Source organism: Peromyscus maniculatus, chromosome 1 (genome assembly GCF_049852395.1).
Source record: "Peromyscus maniculatus bairdii isolate BWxNUB_F1_BW_parent chromosome 1, HU_Pman_BW_mat_3.1, whole genome shotgun sequence".
In the NCBI taxonomy this organism is placed as follows: domain Eukaryota; kingdom Metazoa; phylum Chordata; class Mammalia; order Rodentia; family Cricetidae; genus Peromyscus; species Peromyscus maniculatus.
In genome coordinates, this window is record NC_134852.1 from 2,054,547 (window position 1) to 2,079,162 (window position 24,616).

General features: G+C 38.6%; 1 pseudogene; it reads right to left on the reverse strand.

Annotated features, from left to right (window-relative positions):
- Positions 1-7,912: 7,912 nt before the first annotated feature.
- LOC102906460 (vomeronasal type-2 receptor 116-like) lies at positions 7,913-24,238 on the reverse strand (annotated as a pseudogene).
- Positions 24,239-24,616: the final 378 nt, after the last annotated feature.

The following is a 24,616-nucleotide window of genomic DNA, read 5'->3' on the forward strand; positions in this document are numbered from 1 at the left end:
ACCTTTGTTTTGTTTGTAGTCTAGAACCTGCCAGTGTGAGAGTGTTCAGATGAGTGTGGTCTGAAGAGACTATTTCAGTGCACATGGTCTACAGTAAAGGCAGAACAAAAATAGGGAGGTGGTTTGCTGTGGTTGATGATGTGTCCCATTTAGTATTTGAGATGCGGTACATAGGGCTAGTGTTCTCATGTTCTCTGATCGTCCATTTAATAATAAACATTTAAACAGTGTATGACCTCTGCTTTTGTGGTGAATTATCCTGGGGGCCTAAGATGTGTGAATAGAACAATGTGACAAGAAGAGTCTTTCATAGGAAGATGGAAAATTCACATTTCATGGAGCAGTAAAATAAATATTCTGTTTGTTCGTTTTCGGTGTTGTATCCAGCTTTGTTTAGTGTGGTATAATTATTATTTTTTCAAATTAATATACAGCATAAAGGGCTTTATTCAGGCAATTCACATATATGTAGCATAACTTTTGTTAGGATTTCTCCTCTCTCACCCACATCAGTTGCTCATCTTACTACTCATTCCATTCCTCAATGTTAGAAGTTTCCTTCTGACTTCATGATGTGTAGATAGGAAAGGATTTGGGGAGGATATTGGATGAGCAGAGGGAGGTAAAAACATAATCAGGGGATATTATGTGAATGAAAATCAATTTTCAATGAATGGGGAGAAAAAGAAAAAAAAAAGAAAAAGAAAACAAGTGTTGCCCTATAGTGCTATGTAAAATTCAACTTAAAACATTCATTTAATTTCTATTATGTGTGTATGCATTTTGAGTGTGTTCTTATGTTCATATCTGTGTGTAGGTGTTCTCAGAAACATGAAGAGGGTATCTGATTCATTAGAGCTATTGGTAATAGGAGTCTGTGAACTAGAAGGTGTGTGGATTGGTAAGTGATTTTATCTCCTCAGAGAAAGCCATACATGACTGTAAATGCTCTCCATCTTTCACAATATTCTTTCTATCTATTTAACCAAACATCTTTCTGCCTTCTAAGATTTACTTCAACTCCCAGGATGCAACAGGATTCTTCTGTCTTCCTCTGCCAGGGGAAAATAAGTTTCATTCTCAAAAACATTCATTCACTCTATAACAAATTTTTTCTGTATTCCCTTACATTCCAAGTCACGCATTCACTCAGATATCAATAAAGTTACTCAGAGTTTATGTCAAGTCTCAATTTGCATTAGAGAAAGAAAAGAGCACATTCGCTATGTGCTAATATCCAAGAACCAGGTCTTGTAAAATAAGAGGCTAAGTGAAAGATTGTAGGTCACGCCCCCGACTTCCCTTCTGGTCCAGAAGTGAGTACCCGGGTCCAACCCGGACCCCATCCCTGGGCACCAGCCACTCCGGGAAGACCTGCGCAACTTGGCACCAGGTTCTGGCCACCGGGCAGCTCCCCTTCTAGCCCCACCGGGAGGGATACCCTTTTCCAAGCCCCCCCGGGAGCCCATGCAATCGCCATGCCCTGCCCCCACGCCCATCTGCCTGAGACCACAGCCACTTCCTGAGACTTAGAGACCGGCCCCCAGCTCCCAGCCTGTCCCCGATTGCCATTCTGGACCAGAGCCTGCCCCGGACTTCCCTTCTGGACCAGAGAGTTGGACAAGAGAACTCCCTTTTGGACAAGAGAGAGAGTCTTCCTGAATCTGTCAGCTCTTTGTGAAACAAGTACACTGATAAGAACAAGAAGGAACCACAAGGAGATGGGCAGACGTCAAGGCAGAAGTACATACAACAAAATGAAGAGCAATACAGCATCACCAGAACCTAGCCCGCCTCCAACATCTAGACCTGAACGCCAAAAATTGGAAGAAGCAGAAGAAAGTAGCCTTATGAATAACTTCATGAAGAAGGTAGAGGCTTGTGTAGAGGAAAAGACAAGAAAATTGGAAGAATGCTGTAAACAACTAGAGGAAAGGGCAAACAAATTAGAAGAAAACAATAAAGCCCTCCAAGAAAACAATAAAGCCCTCCAAGAAAACAATAAAGCCCTCCAAGAAAACATTAAAGTCCTGGAAGAAAACAATAAAGTCCTGCAAGAAAACAATAAAGCACTGAAAGAAAATCATGAAAAAGTAATTAAACAAACAAAGGAAACAGTCCAAGAACTGAAAAGGGAAATTGAAAAAATAAAGAAGACACAAACAGAGGGAATGCTGGAAATAGAAAACCTGAGTAAAAGATCGGGAACTTCAGATGCAAGTATAACCAACAGAATGCAAGAGATGGAAGAGAGGATTTCTGGCACTGAAGACACAGTAGAAGAAATAGTTTCATCAGTCGAAGGAAACACTAAAGCCAACAAAGTCATGAACCCAAATGTCCAAGAAATTTGGGACACCATGAAAAGACCAAACCTATGAATTATAGGGATAGAAGAAGGTTAAGAATACCAACTCAAAGGCACAGAAAATATATTCAACAAAATTATAGAAGAAAACTTTCCCAACTTAAACAAGGAAATGCCTATGAAGATACAAGAAGCCTATAGAACACCAAACAGACTAGACCCCCAAAAAAAGTCCCCTTGACACATAATAATTAAACAACTAAATGTACAGAATAAAGAAAGAATATTAAGAGCAGCCAAGGAAAAAGGCCAAGTGACCTATAAAGGTAAACCCATCAGAATAACACCCGACTTCTCAATGGAGACTTTGAAAGCGAGAAGGACCTGGACAGATGTAATGCAGACACTAAGAGACCATGGATGTCAGCCCAGACTAATATACTCAGCAAAACTTTCAATCATCATAGACGGAAGAAACAAGACATTCGAAGACAAAGCCAGATTTAAACAATACCTATCCACAAACCCAACCCTACAGAAAGCACTAGAAGGAAAATTCCAACCGAGGGAAGTCAGATACACACTTGAAAACACAGGCAATAGATAAAGCCACAACAGTAAACCCCAAAGAAGAGAAGTACACACACACTACCACCAAAAATAACAGGGATGAAGAATCACTGGTCATTAATATCCCTTAATATCAACAGACTTAATTCACCTATAAAAAGACATAGACTTACAGAATGGATATGAAAGCAGGACCCAACTTTCTGCTGCATACAAGAAACACATCTCAAATTCAAAGACAGACAGTACCTAAGAATAAAAGGCTGGGAAAAGACTTTCAATCAAATGGTCTTAAGAAACAAGCAGGGGTAGCCATCCTGATATCCAACAAAATAGACTTCAAACTAAAATCAATCAAAAGAGATCAAGAAGGACATTACATCCTCATCACAGGAAAGATCAACCAAGATGAAGTTTCAATTCTGAACATTTATGCCCCAAACACAAGGGCACCCACATATGTAAAAGAAACATTACTAAAGCTTAAACCACATATAAAACCCCACACATTAATAGTGGGAGATCTCAACACCCCACTTTCACCACTGGACAGATCTCCCAAATCGAAACTTAACAGAGAAATAAAGGACTTAACTGGTGTCATGACCCAAGTGGACCTAATAGATATCTACAGAACATTCCATCCTAACAAGAAAGAATATACTTTCTTCTCAGCACCCCATGGAACTTTCTCTAAAATCGACCACATACTTGGCCACAAAGCAAATCTCAACAGATACAAAACAATCAGAATAACCTCCTGTGTTCTATCAGACCACCATGGTTTAAAGCTAGATTTCAACAACAACAAAAACTACAGAAATCCTACAATCTCATGGAAACTGAATAATGATCAACTGAATCACCAATGGGTTAAGGAAGAAATAAAGAAAGAAATTAAAGACTTCCTAGAGATCAATGAAAATGAAGACACCACATACCCAAACTTATGGGACACTATGAAAGCAGTACAAAGAGGGAAATTCATAGCACTAAATGCCCACATAAAGAAGTTGGAGAAATCCCACGCTAGTGAATTAACAGCACATCTGAAAGCTCTAGAACAAGAAGAAGCAAAGTCTCCCAGGAAGAATAGACGCCAGGAAATTATCAAAGTGAGAGGTGAAATTAATAAATTAGAAACTAAGAGAATAATACAAAAAATAAATGAAACAAAGAGTTGGTTCTTTGAGAAAATCAACAAGATAGACAAGCCCTTATCCAAACTAACCAAAAGACAGAGAGAGAGAATCCAAATCAACAAAATCAGAAATGAAAAGGGGGACATAACAACAGACATTGAGAAAATCCAGAGAATTATCAGGTCATATTTCAAAAACCTCTACTCCACAAAACTGGAAAACCTAAAAGAAAGGACATTTTTCTGGATAGATACCACATACCTAAGTTAAATCAAGAACAGATAAACTATTTAAATAGTCCAATAACCCCTAAGGAAATAGAAACAGCCATTAAAGGTCTCCCAACCAAAAAAAGCCAAGGACCAGATGGTTTCAGCGCAGAATTCTACCAGATCTTCAAAGAAGAGTTAATACCAATACTCTCTAAATTGTTCCACATAATAGAAACAGAAGGAACATTACCAAACTCCTTCTATGAGGCTACAATTACCCTGATTCCTAAACCAAACAAGGATGCAACAAAGAAAGAGAACTACAGACTGATCTCCCTCATGAACATTGATGCAAAAATACTCAGTAAAATACTGGTAAACAGACTCCAAGAACACATCAGAACAATTATCCACCATGATCAAGTAGGCTTCATCCCAAGGATGCAAGGGTGGTTCAACATACAAAAGTCCATCAATGTAATGCACCATATAAACAAACTCAAAGAAAAAAACCACATGATCATCTCACTAGATGCAGAAAAGTCATTTGACAAAATCCAACACCCCTTCATGATAAAAGTCTTGGAGCGATCAGGAATACAGGGAACATACCTAAACATAATAAAGGAAATATATAGCAAACCAACAGCCAACATCAAAATAAATGGAGAGAAACTCAAAGCAATTCCACTAAAATCAGGAATGAGGCAAGGCTGTCCACTCTCCCCATACTTATTCAATATAGTACTTGAAGTTCTAGCCAGAGCAATAAGACAACATAAGGAGGTTAAGGGGATTCAAATTGGTAAGGAAGAAGTCAAGCTTTCCCTATTTGCAGATGACATGATAGTATACTTGAGTGACCCCAAAGATTCCACCCAGGAATTGATAAAGCTTATAAATACCTTCAGCAACATAGCAGGATACAAGATCAACTCAAAAAAATCAGTAGCCCTCCTATATACAATGGACAAAGAAGCTGAGAAGGCAATTAGAGATACATCACCCTTTACAATAGCCAAAAATGACATAAAATAACTTGGGGTAACACTAACCAAGCAAGTGAAGGACCTATATGACAAGAACTTTAAGTCCCTGAAAAAAGAAATTGAAGAAGATCTCAGAAAATGGAAAGATCTCCCATGCTCATGGATAGGCAGGGTTAACATAGTAAAAACGGCAATCTTACCAAAAGCAATTTACAAATTCAATGCAATCCCCATCAAAATACCAACACAATTCTTCACAGACCTGGAAAGAACAATACTCAACTTCATATGGAAAAAGAAAAAAACCCAGGACAGCTAAAAGAAACCTGTACAAAAAAACAACTTCTGGAGGCATCACAATCCCCGACTTCAAGCTCTAGTATAGAGCTACAGTAATAAAAACAGCCTGGTATTGGCATAAAAACCGACATGTGGACCAATGGAATCGAATCGAAGACCCTGACATTAACCCACACACCTATGGACATATAATTTTTGACAAAGAAGCCAAAAGTGTACAATGGAAAAAAGAAAGCATCTTCAACAAATGGTGCTGGCATAACTGGATATCAGTGTGAAAAAGGCTGCAAATAGATCCATATCTGTCACCGTGCACAAAACTTAAGTCCAAGTGGATCAAAGACCTCAACATAAATCCAGCTACTCTGAACCTGCTAGAAGAGAAAGTAGGAAATAGTCTTGAACGCCTTGGCATAGGAGATCACTTCCTAAATATAACACCAGTAGCGCAGACACTGAGACAAACAATCAATCAATGGGACCTCTTGAAACTGAGAAGCTTTTGTAGAGCAAAGGATATGGTCAACAAGGCAAAGCAACAGCCTACAGAATGGGAAAAGATCTTCACCAACCCCACATCTGACAGAGGACTGATATCCAGAATATATAAGGAACTCAAGAAATTAGACATCAAAAGGACCAACAGTCCAATTGAGAAATGGGCTTTAGAACTAAATAGAGAATTCTCAACAGAGGAATCCCAAATGGCTGAAAGACATTTAAGGAATTGCTCAACTTCCCTAATCATCAGGGAAATGCAAATCAAGACAACTCTGAGATACCACCTTACGCCTGTCAGAGTGGCTAAGATCAAAAACACTGAAGACACTTTATGCTGGAGAGGATGTGGAACTAGGGGAACTCTCCTCCACTGCTGGTGGGAATGCAAGCTTGTACAACCTCTTTGGAAATCAATATGGCGCTTTCTTAGAAAATTGGGAATCAATCTCCCCCAAGATCCAGCTATACCACTCCTGGGCATATACCCAAGAAATGCTCAATCATACCACAAGAGCACTTGCTCAGCTATGTTCATATCAGCATTGTTTGTAATAGCCAAAACCTGGAAACAACCTAGATGCCCTTCAACTGAAGAATGGATAAATAAATTGTGGCACATATACACAATGGAATACTACTCAGCAGAGAAAAACAATGACATCACACGGTTTGCAGGCAAATGGATGGATCTAGAAAAAATCATCCTGAGTGAGGTAACCCAGACTCAGAAAGACAAATATGGTATGTACTCACTCATAGGAAGATGCTAGATGTGGAACAAGGATGACTGGACTGCTACTCACATCACCAGTGAGGCTACCCGGAAAATGGGACCCCAAAAAAAGACGCGGAGATATGGACGAGATCTACATGAGCAGCCTGGTCATGAGTGGGAACAATGAAGGGCGGCAGTCGAGGGAAAGAGAGTGGGAGATCCTAACTGGATCAAGAAAAGAGAGGGAGAACAAGGAATAGGAGACCATGGTAAATGAAGACCACATGAGAAGGTGAGAAGGGGAGGAACCAGAGAGCTAGGAAGGCCCATGGAGATCCACAAAGATACCCCCGCAAAAGACTGCTGGCAATGGTCGCGAGACGGCAGGAACTGACCTACTCTGGTGATGGGATGGCCAGACACCCAGATAGTGGTGCCATAAACCCCATCCAAGGACTGAGGAATCTGAAGGCAGACATCCACGGCTGGGCCCCTGGTGGAGCACTGGGAGTCTAATTAGTGAGAAAGAAGAGGGTTTATATGAGCGAGAATTGTTGAAGCCAAGGTTGGATAAAGCACAGGGACAAATAACCAAATGAATGGAAGCACAGGATCTATGAACCAAAGGCTGAGGGGCCCCCAACTGGATCAGGCCCCCTGAACGGGTGAGACAGTCATTTGGCTTGATCTGGTTGGGAGGCAGCTGTGCATTGGTGCTGGGTCCTGGGCTCGTTGCATGAGTTGGCTGTTTGAATCCTGGGACTTATGCAGGGATACTTGGCTCAGTCTGGGAGGGGGGCGAATGGACCTAACTGGACTGAGTCTACCAGGTTGATCCCGGTCCTCGGGGGAGACCTTGATCTGGAGGAGGTGGGAATGGGGGGTGGGCTGGGGGGAGGGGTGGGCGAGAGGGGGAGAACAGGGGAATCTGTGGCTATTATGTTGAACTGAATGGTGTTGTAAAATAATAATAATAATAAAAAATGTGGAAAAAAAAAGAAAAAAAAAAGATTGTAGGTCACAATGTACCGAAAAGCAGTATACATGATATTTCTTGACATCATCATTAGAAAAAAAAGAGAATCACTAGCTAATGCATACATCTTGCATTGCATCAGAATAGGAGGTACTGTACCAACACTACAGTTATCAGTGACAATTTCTAAAATGGGTGTTCAGGAAGATGTTTTCTCCCTTATCTTTTCAAGAGAATTTCTCTCTGGTTTAAACAAAATTATGTAGCACTTAGGAATAAAGATACATCCCAGCAGGCCTACACTGGAGGCCATGATGGAGAAGACCTCCACAACAACATGGCCTTGCCCTTGGTGCTATGATAGACAGGTAGAAAGGTGACCCAGACACTGCAGAACAACAGCATGCTGAAGGTCAGCAACTTGGCTTCATTGAATGTGTCAGGGAGATTCCTGGCCAAGAAAGCCACAATGAAGCTCCCTAAGACAAGGGAGCCATGGTATCCCAAGACACAGTAGAATGCAGTAACTGAGCCCTTGTTGCACACAATGATGATTTGGCCATGCACAGAGTGTGCATCAGTGTCAATAGAGGGAGGAGAAACTCGCAGCCAAATTGCACAGAGAATAATTTGGATGAGGATACAAATGGCTATGATGTAGTTGGGTACCCCTGAACAAAGAAAGTATCTCATCCTTCCAACTCAGCTACCTGTGTAATGCAGCAAATCACATTTGGAGTTGTATTCACTGTGGCTGTTTTCACTGTGTTGGCCAAAACAGTGACTGTGCTGCTGGCCTTCATATTCACAGGATGAGAAAGAAAATTATGATCAGTATAGCTTCAGCCATTTATTGACAGGATATTAAAATTAAGTGTGTTGAAGAAGCATTGCAATATCTGCATTTGTTTCTGAGGATGTAGATGTTGGATATTGTTGCATACCAATGCTCCCATTTCAAAATACTTATTCATTGTCTATAGGGAATGAAATCAAACAATCATTATGTTTTCTATTTAACTGTGTGTTGATGTTGCCATTTGCTATATTATCAGAAAGCACAGTTATTTTAAGTATATTCTGAATACTATGATGAAAGGACTTAAACTGGTGAATTGAGATAGGGTAAAATCATTAACCATTATTTTGCACAGTTTATTTTAAAGTATCAGATCCCATAGATGTAGTGCATCCTGATGTCTTTCTGTCTGTTTTATGACTGCTGTTCCTGTAATTGATGGAGACTGTATTTTCTATTTGGACAAGTCCTGTGATATGCTTTCTACTTTCAAATTACCAGCCCAAACCTATTTACATAGAAGAAATACTAAACAGAATCAGTAGGGACCCATCGTGTCTGTACATGACATATCAAGAGACCAAGATTTCAACACAAAGTATATTTATTTGCACCAGAGGACTATGGCCAGGAATTAGGAGGCAAAAAAAGAGACAGAGAATGAAGGAGAAAGGTAAAGCAACAAGAGAGATGGGGATGGGGTTTTAGGCCAGGGAGGACAAAGAACTGCCTCTGAATAGAGAGGACAGAAATATGGCCTTTAGGAAAATGGAAGTTTATTAAGGAAAAATTGGAACCCCATGTTAAGATGAAGTTTTTTATTTTGATTGGACATGTTAATTAGGAGAGCCACAGGGGAATTTTTGCTAGTTAGCCTTCAATACTTTGGTAGCTGGACCTTGTTGGTCAGCCTCAGTAGGAGGAAGTACCCAAATAAGGAAATAGACCCTATTGGCTATCTTTAGGAATGTAGCCTCAGTTAGGGTTTCTCTTGCTATAAAGTGAACCATGACCAGAGTAGTTCTTATGAAAGAAAACAATTAAATGTGTGGCTTATATTTCAGAGGCTCAGTCCCTTTTTATCATGGTGGGCCATGTTGCTATTCAGGCAGACATGGTGCTAGAGAAGAAGCTGAGCATTTTACATATTTTGATCCATAGACAACGTAAAGTAAGCTGTCTCATTGTGTATGGCTTAAGCATTTAAGGTGCCTTGAAGTCTGCATCTACAATGACACACTTCTTCAAATAAGACTACACCTTCTCCAACAAGACCATACGCTATGATGGGGCCAATTTCATTCAAACTACCCCTGGAATCTAATGGACTTTAGCAAGTCAAAGGGAATGGTGGAATATCATAGGCCTTGCTAGATCCATATTTGCCATAATCAGCCTCACTAGAGTCCCTTTAGGATCAGTAATGTGTGTGTGTGTCTACATGTAAAAATAACAACAGAGCACAAATATGAGAATGATTGGATTTATATGAGGAAAATAGGAGGGTGAGGATGAAAGAAGAATGTTACATAAATATAATTTTATGTTTAAAATCCAAAAATTAAATAAATCAATAAATCTGTCCCCAGTTGTGTCCTTATCTGGCATTAGGAATGCTTTAACCCTGAGTCTTGTTCATAAGAATCAGTAACCCCTCCTGAAGGTAGAAACCTCTGTACATACTTAGCATTAACAAGCCCTTCTTCTTGATTTTATCACCTTTGGGAACAGACAATCAGTTTTCTTCCTCTTTCACTAATTTCCATCTATGTGAGTCTCAGACTATGTGAGTGTACTCTAGTATGAAGTAGATATTGATATAACACCATGAGCACAATAAAAGAAGAACACTCAAGCAAGAGTGATAGCACAGAATGTTTATTTTGAGGAATAATACCCCATCCATAAGTTGTAATCTCCACCAGGTAAAGTTTATGAAATGAGACTACACTTGCTCTGAATCATTGGATAATTGGTAGAGTGATGATGTGGTTCTAGGTTTCACGTCTTTTTGTCCAAAACAATGCATTAATGGATCTATGTATTTGGTTAATTTGTTTAGTGGACTGGAAAGTTGTCTCAGTTGTGAGGATAATGAACTGCTCTTGCAGTAGAACTGTGTTCAGTTCCAAGAACCCATCGTGGGTGTCTCAAAACTGGATGTCACTCTAACTACAGGAGCCTGGGGTGCTTCTCACATGCACCTGCAATTATGTACACATAATCACTCATCTCACATACATACACATAATTAAAGAAATAATAAAAATATTTTTGGTTAATTGTATTTATTGTTTTAAATACCCTTTACTTTTATATGTTTTTATATTTAAAACAGTTTCATTACAGTTTGTGTGATTAAATTGGAGTATGTTGTATGTCTCTGTGTGTATAGATATCAGAACACAACCTCTAGGGGTTGGGAATCTCTTCCTACTATATGGGTCCTATGGATGAACTCATAATCAGCTTTAGTAGCAAGGGAATTAAGTTCTGAATCATCTTAATGGCCATAAATGTCCTTTAAGGTCTCTCACTATATAGGATGACAGGCAATATGAGAGAAAACCAATGTATCTGTCATTTTTTTGTAACCAACTCTAAATAAATAATCTTTTAACTAACATGGGCTGTGTAGGTGACAACACAATTTGGATAACTGTAGCTAGTTGCTATCATACAAAACCATTTTAATCTTCTACTTTTTGACATTAATAACTGTGTGCTGTATATAAACAAATTGACAATTAGACTCAAGATCTTCTACATTATATGTCAACACTTATCCACAATTCCCTAGATTTCAAATCACATTGAACCTCTGAAAAGGAGGCTCTCTGGATATTGCTTGAAATCTTTATTTTCATACTGAAAATCTTCTTATAACTTTACAAGTAATTATTTATATTCTTCTTTAATCTTACAGAGGATTTAGATTTGGCTTCTAGTACCCACATACATGGGTACTAGATCTGATAGATCTGATACCCTGGTCTGTTCTCCATTGATTTCCTGCATGTACATGGTAACTACAAACGTATCTAAGGACACATACAGACATGGAAATAGAAAAAAAATATTAAAGATTCATGATTAGAATGTAATACACATGTAGTTAGAGAGATGACTTGTCAGAACTTAAGACAGAGTATAGAATTTCCTCACATTATAGTTTGATTATCAAAATTGTTTCTTTGATAAAATTTCCCCTAAAATGGATTTTCAATGAGTCAAAGATGTATGTCATGGCATAACATGTTACTTAAAGTGACATTGTTAATGATAATAGTCTTTTCAAAACTAACTTGGGAAAGTGATATGGTTTATTTGTGCAGTGGTCTTTTAGAACCTTTGATCATCCCAGTGTGTTTGTTAGAGAATGATCTATGTGAAGAATTTATGTCAGCAGAAATCACTCACTTGACTCATTAGAAACTTCATTTTCTGGGCAGGGGATGCAATCAAAACAGCAGGCTGCAATTCCCTCCTGCAAGAATTTTCTGAATCCAGGACCACAATCAGCACTGCACACTGAGGGTGGCATCTGAAGAAAATAGACACATGCTGATATCTGTAGTTTTCCATATTCCTTCCATAACTATATTGCATTAGCATATTGAAATATTGATAAGCTTATTTTACATACACCAAATGAGTGACCACATTAAACTTAGTGTATGTTAAAATGCCCAACAAGCAAATATATGAAAACAATCTGATGTAATTTGAGTCTCTTCTCAATCTTAGAAATTTAGGAAGAAAAATGGGTTGTTTGCTGTGGGCAAACACTATAGATTGCAAAGTGATATTTCTAGCTAATTTTCATCACCATGACAGGAAGTACACTGAAAAGTTAGAAGGAACCCTAACTGAAATATTTCACTTCAATGAACTAGCCTTCTGTCAAATTATTTATGCATTTTATTAATGTGTAATTGATGTAGGAGTCCCCAGTCCACTATGAGCTGATGGGAGTGTCTTTTTGTACGCTGTGAAAATATGTTGCTCTGATAAGTTGATAAATAAGGCAGTTTGGATAATAATGAGGCAGAATAGGGTTAGGCAGGACATTCTAACCAGAGAGGAGGAAGGAGAAAAGCAAGACAGAGGACACTGCCAGCTGCCATCATGAGAAGTAAGATGTAAAGATACCAATAAGCCAACCATCCACGTGGGAAAGTACAGATTTATAGAAATGGGTTAATTTAAGATATTAAATCTAGCTAGTGAGTAGCCTGAGGCATTAGGCCATACAGTTCATAATTAATATAAGCCTCTGTGTGGTTTTTTGGGAGGTCTGAACAGCTATAGGACCACAAGGATGCAGAGCCTGGTGGGCACAGGAAACCTTTCAGTTACAATGGGCAGTGCTGTCTCTAAGCAGGGCTCTTTGAGAAATCAAGCAGAGCAAGCCAGTGAGCAGTGTTCCTTCAGAGTTTTGTTGCAGTCTCCAGATTTCTACTTTGTCCTCCCTTTACTGTAACCCATGAGCCTAATCAACCCTTCCTACTCAGTTTGCTGATGGTCAGTGTTTAATCACAGCAACAGTGTAGAAAGCTAGGATAAATGCGTATCAGAAACATGGGAAATATCTCTTCAAACCTCTGACAGTAAACATGAACTCCAATAAATAGCACTGCAATGCATGACAAACAGAGTGCAAAGAGAAAAACAGCTAAATAGGCAGAGCCCGGTGTATTTGTTCTGGGGTTGGTATGTATTGAGGTTGAAGGTGGAATGTTTCCTGAGGTCAAAGTGCCTTAGAAAGGCTGCAAGTATTTGGAGAACTGCAATAAAGGTTAGATAGTTTATGTTAATTAAAGGATTTCTTAAAGTTTATAATATGAAAACTTTGTATAATCAAAACCTGGTGATAGCGATCTATGTACTTCCTTAGACAGCTGCTTCTTGTTACATGCTCACTTTGCATTCTTTATTCAGTATTGAGTTCTGTATCAAAATCACAGTGTCTCCTAGGCATGGCCTCTTTAACTTTCTACACAATATGATTTCCTTTTTCCTTTTTTTTTTTTTTTTTTGGTTTTTCGAGACAGGGTTTCTCTGTGTAGCTTTGCAAATTTTCCTGGAACTCACTTGGTAATCCAAGCTGGCCTTGAAGTCACAGAGATCCACCTGGCTCTGCCTCCCAAGTGCTGGGATTAAAAGATGTGCATCACCAACACCCGGCTAAATTTTCCTTTTTTGTTGTGGTTTCCTTGACACATGGTCTCACATTGTATTGATGGTATACGTCAACTACATATATAGAGTATGTTAACTTAGATCAGACAGAGATCTGCCTCTCCTGCCACCTGAATGCTGGGAATAAAGTTGTATGCTACCAGTGGGCACATTTTTTACCTTACTTCTGTATTTCATGTTTACCATTTCTTCTTATATTTGCTAAGATTAAGGACAATTTTTAAGAAGAGTGGAGAAAATGTATATCCTTCTCCATTTTTTTAAAGAAATTATTTATTTTACTTACCAACCACAGTTGCCTCTCCCTCCATTCATTCTGTTCCCACTCCACACCTCCTTTCTTCCACCCTATCTACTCCTCAAAAATGATAAGGCCTCCCACAGCTGTCAACAATTCATGACATACCAGGTTGAGGCAGGACAATGTTCTTCCCCCCTGCATCAAGGCTGAGTGATTAATCCCACTATAGAGTATATGTTACAATTCCATCTCATGTACCAGGGACAGATCTTGGTCCCACTGAAAGGGCTGCAAACAGACTCAGCTACATATTATCACTCACATGCAAGGGGCTTAGGTAGGTACCATGAAAGTCCCCTAGCTGTAGGTTTAGAGTTCTTAAGCTCCTACTAATCAGGTCAGCTTTCTTTGTGTGTTGTCCTGTCATTATCTTGACAACACTTGCTGAAATAATTCCTCTACCACTCTTCAACTAGACTGCCACAGCTTGGCCCAAGGCTTGGCTATGAAGCTCTGCATTTGCTTCTATAGTTATTGGATGAAGACTCTATGAAAGAATTAAGGTAGTCAAAAATCTGAATGCAGGAGAAGGCCAGTTCAGGCACCCTCTCTAGGAGTCTTAGCTGAGGTCACTTTTGGGAAATCCTGGGAGTTTCTCTGGCACCAGTTTTCTCCCTAACCCCATAATGTCATAATGCCCCACTCTATCAAGATATCTCTTTTGTTGTTTTCCCTCCTCCATCCCTCCTCCAACTGGACCATCCCAGCTCCTCATGTCTCCATCCTCTGTCCCCTTTCCTCTTCCTTTTACCCCTAGTTTACCCAGGAGATATCATCAATTTCCCCTTCCTAGGGTGATCCATGTGTCCCTCTTAAGGTCTTCCTTGTTACCTAGCTTCTCTGGGGCTGTGGAGTGTAGTCTGGTTTTCATTTGCTTTCCATCTAATATCTCCTTATAAATGAGGACATACCATGTTTGTGTATCAGGTCTGAGTTACGTTACTCAGGATGATTCCCCTCGTCCAAAGAATGGATAAAGAAAATGTGGTACATTTACACAATTGAGTATTACTCAGCAGAAAAAACAAAAACCATGAAACATTGACATCATGATATTTTCAGGAAAATGGATGGAACTGAAAATATCATCCATGTCCAATTTCTGATCATTTCATTTGAGAGAGAGTCTCTATATGAAACCTTTGCTCATTTGGAATCTATGTATGCAAGACTGGCCATAAACTGAGAAGGTTTTGCCTGAGCCTCCCTCCAAGAGTTTTGATTAAAAATGTGCACCACCACATATGACTGGCCTCGCTGAGAATTTTCATGGAAACTCTTTAAGTTTCTCTTCAGTGTTGTCAATAAAATTGCCATAGGAAAAAATTTAAAGTGATCAGGCTGGAATAATGAAAAAGAAAACCTTATTAATCAGGATGTATTCCTTCTATTTTTTCAGGTTCTTATTTGTTTTAAATGTTAAATCTGAATTGATGCTGACCTTTGGTAAGAGCCCTATCTGCATATATTTGGATAATTACATTGTACTATGCTTGAGTCTATTTTTTTGTGCAGCATTTACTTCGAGGATAGTTCATCATATGTTGAACCATCCTGTATCCCTGAAATGCAGTCAGGTTTTTCACAGGGACAGACATTTCTGTTGTGTTGTTTAGTTACATTAATCAATGTTTAGTTGAGAATATTTTCCATCCATGTCTATCCAGATGTTTAGTCTATCATTTTCTTTATTATATTCCATTTCCTCAAAATTATTTTCCTCTGTATTACAGAAGGGATCTCTCCATGTTTGTAAGTGCAGTTTGTTTTTGGAAGCAAGGATGAATTTTGGTATTTACAAAACAATCTTGTCTCTTGTGTGTTATGATCAGAGTATGTGAAGTTTAACATTGAATTGTTATTGAGAATTATTTGCTAATTATTGTCCACTTTGTTTATGCAATACATGCTACAGTTTGATAACAGTTGTTTTTCTGTCCAGTGTTCTCATGCTGTCTTTGTTTTCCAGGACCACTTTTATTTATCCTGATTTTCAGTGTGTAGTAGTTCTCCATGTGTCTTGCAAAGAAATGTTAGAGTGGTTATGAATTTTGTTTTGTTTTGTTTTGTTTTGTTTTTTCGAGACAGGGTTTCTCTGTGTAGCTTTGCACCTTTCCTGGAGCTCACTTGGTAGCCCAGGCTGGCCTCGAACTCACAAAGATCCGCCTGCCTCTGCCTCCCAAGCGCTGGGATTAAAGGCGTGTGCCACCACGCCCGGCTGGTTATGAATTCTTATAACTTACATACATCCCTGACCATTGGTATGTCTCTGTATTAGATAGGGTTCTTTAGAGTAACAGAAATTATAAAGTGAATCTGACTATGTCTCTCTGTAATCTATTAGGATGTCTTTTAGGATGTGGTCTAGCTAATCTAACAATTGCTAGGTATAAATAGTAAGTCCAGGAAAGTAGAAACTTCTCATTCCTTCATATTGAATATCTCAGTTGATCCTTATTAAACACGTAGCTTTCATAGATTTAGCTTCCAATGCCAGTGAAGAAATGGAATCACTAGCAAGGTGAAAGCAAGCACACAAATAGCACAAGTTTCAATTTTCTGTGTCCTTACATAGGCTTCCGGCAGAGGCAATAGCCCAGCTTAGAGTTGAATTTTCAAGAGCAAATGTCTTGAAAACTTAAGATCTAGATAAAAGATGCGTCTTTTCCCAGCTTTAAAGATGTCAGTTAAAGGCATGACTTCCTTTCCTTCTTCCTTTCTTCCTTTCTTTCTTCCTTCCTTCCTTCCTTCCTTCCTTCCTTCCTTCCTTCCTTCCTTCCTTCCTTCCTTCCTTTCTTTCTTTCTTTTGGTTTTATTTCACAGACATGGTTGCTCTTTTTAGCCCTGGCTGTCCTGGAACTTGGTTTGAGGAATAGGTTGGCCTTGAACTCAAAGATTCACCTTCCTCTGCCTTCAGAGTACTGGGATTAACACATGTATCACTATCACTTGATATAAGGCATGTTTTCTTTTCTTAATGAAATAGATAACAAGTCTATATTTCTACTTGAATTAAGTAAAAACAAAATCCTCTCAAGTATGCCTTCCATTTTTAAGGTTTAATAATTTCCAAATGTTCAAGTTTATACCCATGAAGAGCCTCCATTGATTAAAAAGGATAACTTTGTTGAGCATAGTAACTGGGTTTGGCAGCTGTATCTCTAACTACTTGAATCACATCATTGATGCTCTCCCCTTTTAATAGAGTTCATAAAGGAATCTGCTGTTATGTGGAAGGGACCTTTCTAGAAATGTGTTTTTCTCTTTGCAGCCTTTAATTTCCTTTCTTTACTTTCATAATTCAAATTCTAAGTAAAATATTTCATGGGAAGATTTTAATTTTCTGATATGTCTTTAGAATTTAAATGCCTCCTGTCTCTATGACCATACCTCTCCCTAAATTTTGGGAATTTCCCATTGTATTTTAGGGGATATACGTTGATGTCTGTGTAAGTCCTTCTCTTCTGCCCATTGTTTATAAATTTTATCCTTTAATCCTATTCCCCTGGTCCAATATATCTTTCCTTTGTCCTTATTTTTACCTTTGTCACATTATCAGTTTTCTAATTCTTCTGCCTTATCTTCAAGTCTGCCATGTTGTTTTTAACTTGAAATTTTCTGTTAGTGAGAATTTTTATTAGGATATTTATTGAATATATTTTCTTTTCTTTACTTATTTTTTGCTGCAGGCCACAGGAATATATCATAAGAACTCAGCTGGTTATGGGAAAGTAACTATCTGAAGGCATCAGGGAATTCCTCCAGAGGAAACCAAATTCCAAGGAGCTTTTGGTGTTATTTGGCTTGTTATATATCATCTGTATTCTGTTATGAAAATCATGTGTGCCTTCATAGTTTTCCCAATTGACTTTTCCCTAAGAAGGGCTAACAGTGTGGACTGATCACTCTCTGGACTTTCACATTCCAGGTATTTGGAGAACAGCCTCAGGATAGGCTTTCTCTGGAGTCAGATATCTCCATTAGCCACTTTTAAGGACTATCAAGTGATACCAGGCCACAGGCAAGTCTCCTAACTTAAAGTAAATTCCACAAGCAGACATCTCCCAGGTCGGCTGGACCTTATGCTTTACACAATTTAGCTCAGATCCTCCCTTCTTACAAGCTTACTAACTTTATAGACCTTTAACTTCTTACCTAACTAACCACTTCTGGGAATGTAGACTGAGTACATAGATCCCCTTTTGATATACTAACCAGTCATTAGCACTTAGTTGACCTTCTCTTTTATTTTTGGCATTTGGGATTGTAAAAGAAAGCCTGGTGGTCACTGCCTGAGGAAAATTCTTACCTGCCTTTATTACCCTGTAAAATTCAAGCCTGGTGACCTTGCTTGACCAGGGGCTTGCTATGGCTTGGGTTTATAACTGAATTCCTGGGAGAACTGGGTGGAAAGTAGAGAACTTAGAGACAGAGAACTGAGAGAGATAAGGAGGATTTTGACCAGAGAGTACTTGTGGATGAGATAGAAGATGAGTAAGATGGGGAAGTCCTAGCTGGGTAAGAACAAGATAAAAAGGACCAAGATGAGGCAGAATTAAGATGAGAGAATTAAGATAGAAGTTAGTGGGAACAGTAGATAAATAGAGAAATCAGGCAAGAAAGGAGCTAGACATGAGAGCAGAATAGAAGCTGTGTAGAGAACCATCACAGAACAATAAAGTGTATGAACTAAGGAGTTTCGTTTACATAGATTCATTTCTCTTCTTCAAAGATTACTATCAGCTGGTAGGAGATTCTTCCTGGACCTTGTGAGGGGACTATGGAAGGGCTGGGCCCCCTTAGTCACCAATATATTTTAGTTTGAATTTCTTTCATTACTTTATAACTTTTCAAATGTTTTAGTTACATGTTCACTCAGTTCCTTATTGTATGCAAGTTTTTGTGATCTGACTGCATTCTCCTAGAGCTGATTTTTGTCCTCATTGATATTCTGGAATACTGTTATTATCATTCTTTGGATTCTATTTTTAGTGTGTCTTTACACATACTCACATTTAAGCCTATGACTGTAACATTTGGAGGTGTATTGATTTGATTACTTTATATTATGTTCCTTTTTTCTGCATTGAAAATTTTGTATCTGGGAGTAGAGCACTGCTTGCATTGTTCCTAATCTTCTGTATGCCTCCAGTGGATGTTTTTGTAAGGCTCAAGTGAGCTTGGTTAGAAAACACTTGAAATTTCATTACTGCTCTCTGAATGGATAGAAAGTAAAGTTTCTATACCTTCAGCTCATATGTACTCTTCCCTGATAATAACATTCCCTGTTATTCTAAAAAAGAATATTTTTGTAGATTTTATAATATCTGGTCTCCATGAGATTCAACTTTAGATCAAGCTTGAAGACTTTTCTGAAGTTAGCTTCTTTAAATTTCAAGCTACTTTATAGTCGGGAAGTTGGAATAGGATACCATAAAACTACCCACATCACAAGTCATACCTATATCATACCATAGACTTATAGTAGAATAAATCATTTACAAATTTTCAAAAACCATTTATTTTGCTAATAATATGACCTCCACTGACACATAAGGAAATTAGACACACACTTGTTTGGGTGGACTGTGAAAGAATTAGTGGGACCAAGAAACATTCCTCTAGTGTGCAATTTCTTTTACACAGGACATGCTTCAGGACTGGAGAATTGGCTCACCTGTCTATAACAAATCCTGATCATGTAAAATGCCCAAGTTTGATTTTTAGCACCCACTGTGTGGCCCTGCACTGTAGTTAGAGTTTTACTGCCTGCATGTTTTAATGTTTAAATGTTTTTCTTCAGCTACGAATATCAAAGAGAACATAATCCAGATTCTCTGTGTGGTAGCCATCTTTACATGGCTTATTTTTATATTACCATGAGACTATTACTTTAAACTGCAGCATTCTAAGATTGAAATGGATCTGTGGCTGCTGGCTCTGCCAACTTCAGCTTCCCAACATGCCAGTTCTGGGAGCCATCAACTCTCAGAAATAGTGGGTCTATGCTTCTATCAAAGCAGCATGTGTCCAGAAACCTCTTTTTGTTTTGTACTAACAAAGGCTAAATCCACTACACAGCTTAATGTGCCACTTGCAGAGGCCTCATTCCAGCCATACTACAGGTTGAGCACACCAGGAACCCACCATAGTAGATAGTAGCTCAAACACACAGGCTACCGCTAACAAGAAGGAGAGAACTAGGAACTGATTTGAGCTCCATTTTAGAATCTTTTCAGTGTGGTTTTAGGTGGAAACTCTTGCCAACACATTGGGCGCCATTTGTAGCTAGAGTTTTCCTGCCTTGCCCACAGTCAGGACAAATTTCTGTCACCAGCCACTCCCATAGCTGCTCAGAACCAACCATGTAAACACAGAGACTTCCTATATTGCTTACAAACTGTATGGCTGTGGCAGGCTTCTTGATAACTGTTCTTATAGCTTAAATTAATCCATTTCCATAAATCTATACCTGGCCACATGGCTCATGGTTTACAGGCATCTTCAAGTGATGCTTGTCATGGCAGAGGTTGGCAGTCTCTCCCTTTGCCTTCCTGTTCTCTCAATTCTCCTCTCTGTTAGTGTCACCTATACTGTGTGACTGGCCACTGGCCAATCAGTGTTTCATTTATTGACCAATCAGAGCAATTTGACATACAGACCATCCCACAGCACTGTACTGTATTCATTTCCCAGGGATCCAAGTCATTGTTTTGGAATCGATATGCACCAGGCATATATGGACATATATGTAGACAACACATTCATACACATTTAACATAAAAAAGAAGGAAAAAAAGAAAAATTAATGTTATCATTGATAGGGTATCTAAATATGTTATGAAAATATTATCTTCACGTATGGTTAGAGATGTTGACCATTTACGACATTGTTGGTAAAAAGGATTAAAGCAAATTATATACTAAAAATCAGTGGTTTGCATGTGTTTACTTTAATCCTGCTTACATTTAGCTTCAGTCTTTCAGCATCTATGTCAAAGGTTCAGCAGACAAAAGGACAATCACTGTGTAGTAATCAGAGTGGAATCAAGAGGATATTGCTCACTACTGGAAATAATATACTACAGTGTTAACAATAAATTTATATATTAAAAAACAGAAACCTGGGCTGGGCGGTGGTGGCGCACGCCTTTAATCCCAGCACTCGGGAGGCAGAGCCAGGCGGATCTCTGTGAGTTCGAGGCCAGCCTGGGCTACCAAGTGAGCTCCAGGAAAGGCGCAAAGCTACACAGAGAAACCCTGTCTCGAAAAACAAAAAAACAAAACAAAACAAAACAAACAAACAAAAAAAACAGAAACCTGTTTTAGCATGGTAAAAATTCAGAGTATGTGTGGTGTGCATGTCTGAGACCCTCAAAGAATTAATAAAAATATCACATCAAAAACTGAAAGGAGAAAATATAAATTAGGAGGCTAGAAAATGCTTCTCAATGTGACAATCTATTTCACCATCTGACAATTTTACCACGGTGTAACAGAAATGATTACAGATAGGTCAGACCCACCTGTCTATTTCCTGTGCACCACTCTATCACATCTTCATATATATTCAGCTGTTGACCAAGTGGGAAATATGGACTATACTTTCCTATCTTCACCTTAAACCCAAATCCATTTGGGAAATTCCAAATCTGGAAAATGTCATACTCAGCCTGTACATTTTCTCTCTGGTTCATATTCACTTTTTCTCCAATAGGATTAGTGAAGTGAGTCTTCCTCAGAATGGAGTGCAGCTGAAAGAGAGGCAGCATTCTATAGTGTATGTGCCCTTCCATGTTGTCAGAAATCATATACTGATTTCTTCTGTAAAGCAATGTTAATGAAGGTGTCCAGGGAAGAAATACAATACAAGTAAGTGGATAAATATAAGTATCATAACATTCCTAGATTTTAAGTTCTTTCAGAGGAATTTACCAAAAAGAAACCCAGACGTACATACAGATACCAAACATTGATATGAAAAATGCACACACACACACACACACAGAATGAAAGAGAGTCACATCCATACAGACTTACATACATCATATAGCTATATGCAATATACACACACTTATATACATATACATGTCATACACATAAATGAAAATACAGTCATAAACAGACAGTCACATGAATACAAACAGACATGCAGAAACAGAAACCTGCAAAAATACACAGGCTCACACAAAAATGCACACTTTTTTTGGACAAATGCACACAAGGAGACATACACAAATCAAGGCACCTACATAGACAGATATTGACATAGACAAATTTATGCTCCCATCCAAAGAGAGATTGACAGACAAAGATACAGATAGACACACAGAAACACAGATACACATATGTGCAAGCACATATGCAAAACACATGAATAGTCACATGCAGACACATGCAATGAAAAAGACACACAGGAAGTAATATACAGAAATAAACTTAAAGAAAGACACTGACACAGGACAAATTTATGCTCAGTTCCATAGACAGACAGATAGGCAGACAGACATATACACACACATGTATATATATACACAGCAAAATAAATATACACACAGAAACACACACCTACACAGTGGGAACCATCCATTCGCACATATAAATGCACATGTATGTTCTGAAATGAATTATAGCACTGTTTCCTGGGTAATTACTCTAGAGTGTCAAAGGAGTTCCCCAGAGCCTACAGTGTGGCAGAATCTGTTGAGAGCATTTGTAAAAACCACCTGATACAGAGATTACCACATATTTGACAATTGATGATCAAGGGCTCTTCTTCTTTTCATGGAGAGGTTTAATGAGGCAGGAATGCTAGTTTTCCAGTGTAGAGCAGGGGCAATGATATTCACATGCTCTGTAAGATAATTACTAATATTCCTTGATAAATTGTGTCTTCCACTCCATTGCTTCTGCATTATGATTTATACCAACCTCTAGATTAGGTTTTCAGAAATATGTCTATTTTATTAAACATTTACTAATCCAGTAAATCAGAGCATCTGACAGCCTGCAAGGCAATGATATTGATGACACAATATTTCATCCAATAGAAGAAACACTACCTTCAAGCAGTTACCATAGTGTTCTTTCCCATCATCCACTTGTTGAAGAAGCATCTCATGGACAGCATGGGCCACGGTATACACAGCATTATATATGTCATAACCTTCATCACTAAAAGCCATATCAAACATCTCTGTCATTAGCCATTGCAATGAAGCATTGGATGAATAATTCTTCAGTGTCTCACACTTAGAATCTGAGACCTCACAGTTAAAGTTCATCCACCCCAGCCTTGTGAGGTATTCATCTGAGTATTTGAGAGGGTTCAGTGTCTGGAGAAATTTTTTAAAACCAGAAATCTCAGAATGGTGTTGTGCAAAAGCTAGTGTCCCATGCGATGAGTCAATGGCGAAGTCTCTCTTACTTGTAGTGACAATCCACTGTGAAGTGGTCACCCATATTTTCTTTATGCCTAGAGATTCCCACATTCTAAAGCTCAAAGCAAGAGTACTGTTTGTGTCACCATTAATGATAACTATATTTGTGGATGATGTCATGATTTGGTTATAATACACTTCTGCTCTTGACATGTATATATGCATGTTGACTAAGATCATACTCACAAAGGCAAAGCAGACTGTATTTTTTTCCATCTCTCTTCTCAAATGTGATAGAAATTGGGTACCCTGATCATTGTCTAAGATGGCCAGTCCTATCCAGTTCCAACTGAAGTGAAGCATCAAAGAAACCATGGCCAGGGGTAGAGCTGTGTCCTTGGGGGCCATCTGATACAGATAGGGAAATTTTTCGGGATCACTCAGGATAGGATGGAAAGGTCCATAGGTGAGCTGCAGGAACTAGGACACAGGGGACAGCATGAGGTTGCATGCACTCCTAAGAACTTTTAAACAAACTTTCTGCAAAACGCTCCATAAAATTCTCTTAAATGTTACTTCTTTCCTCATCTCAATTTCAAAAAAGGAAATGAATCCCCATCAAGTCTCTGAAAAGTACCCTTGAACCACATTGTTTGACAAAAGTGTAAGGTTAATATCCTCCTCATACTCTTCTTAGCATCTGGGAGTGGTACCAACAGAGTCATGGTTTCTTGTAAACACACACCACAAATGTCTCACCTCTTGAGATCTGTAGTGGTCCTGTAATGTCCCGATCATTGTAGATGTTGCCCAGTCTGGTCCACTCAGCATCAATATGCACATAGTGACTCTGATACAGTTATAATTAGGGGGAAAACCATTATATTCTTCAAAAAGAGGCATGCCACTGTATAATTTTTTCAAAGTCTTAAAACCATCTTCAGTGAATAATAATGACATATTTGGCAAAAGGTCAGGGTTCCTATTGACTTCATCCAGGGCAAAAGCTAAGGTCAATGGAAAGTATTTGTTTTCTGTTGGTGTTCTGGAAAAGGGCATGATGTTTATTATGGACAGAGATCTACAGATAATCCTTTGTAGTCATTATAGTAGTTATTGTAGTTATAGATGGACTATAACAAACTGGATGGTATTCCCAAGCCCCAAATACTGAAACAAATGTCCTGTGCTGTGAGGTTGGAAAGACATAAGAAGCTGTAA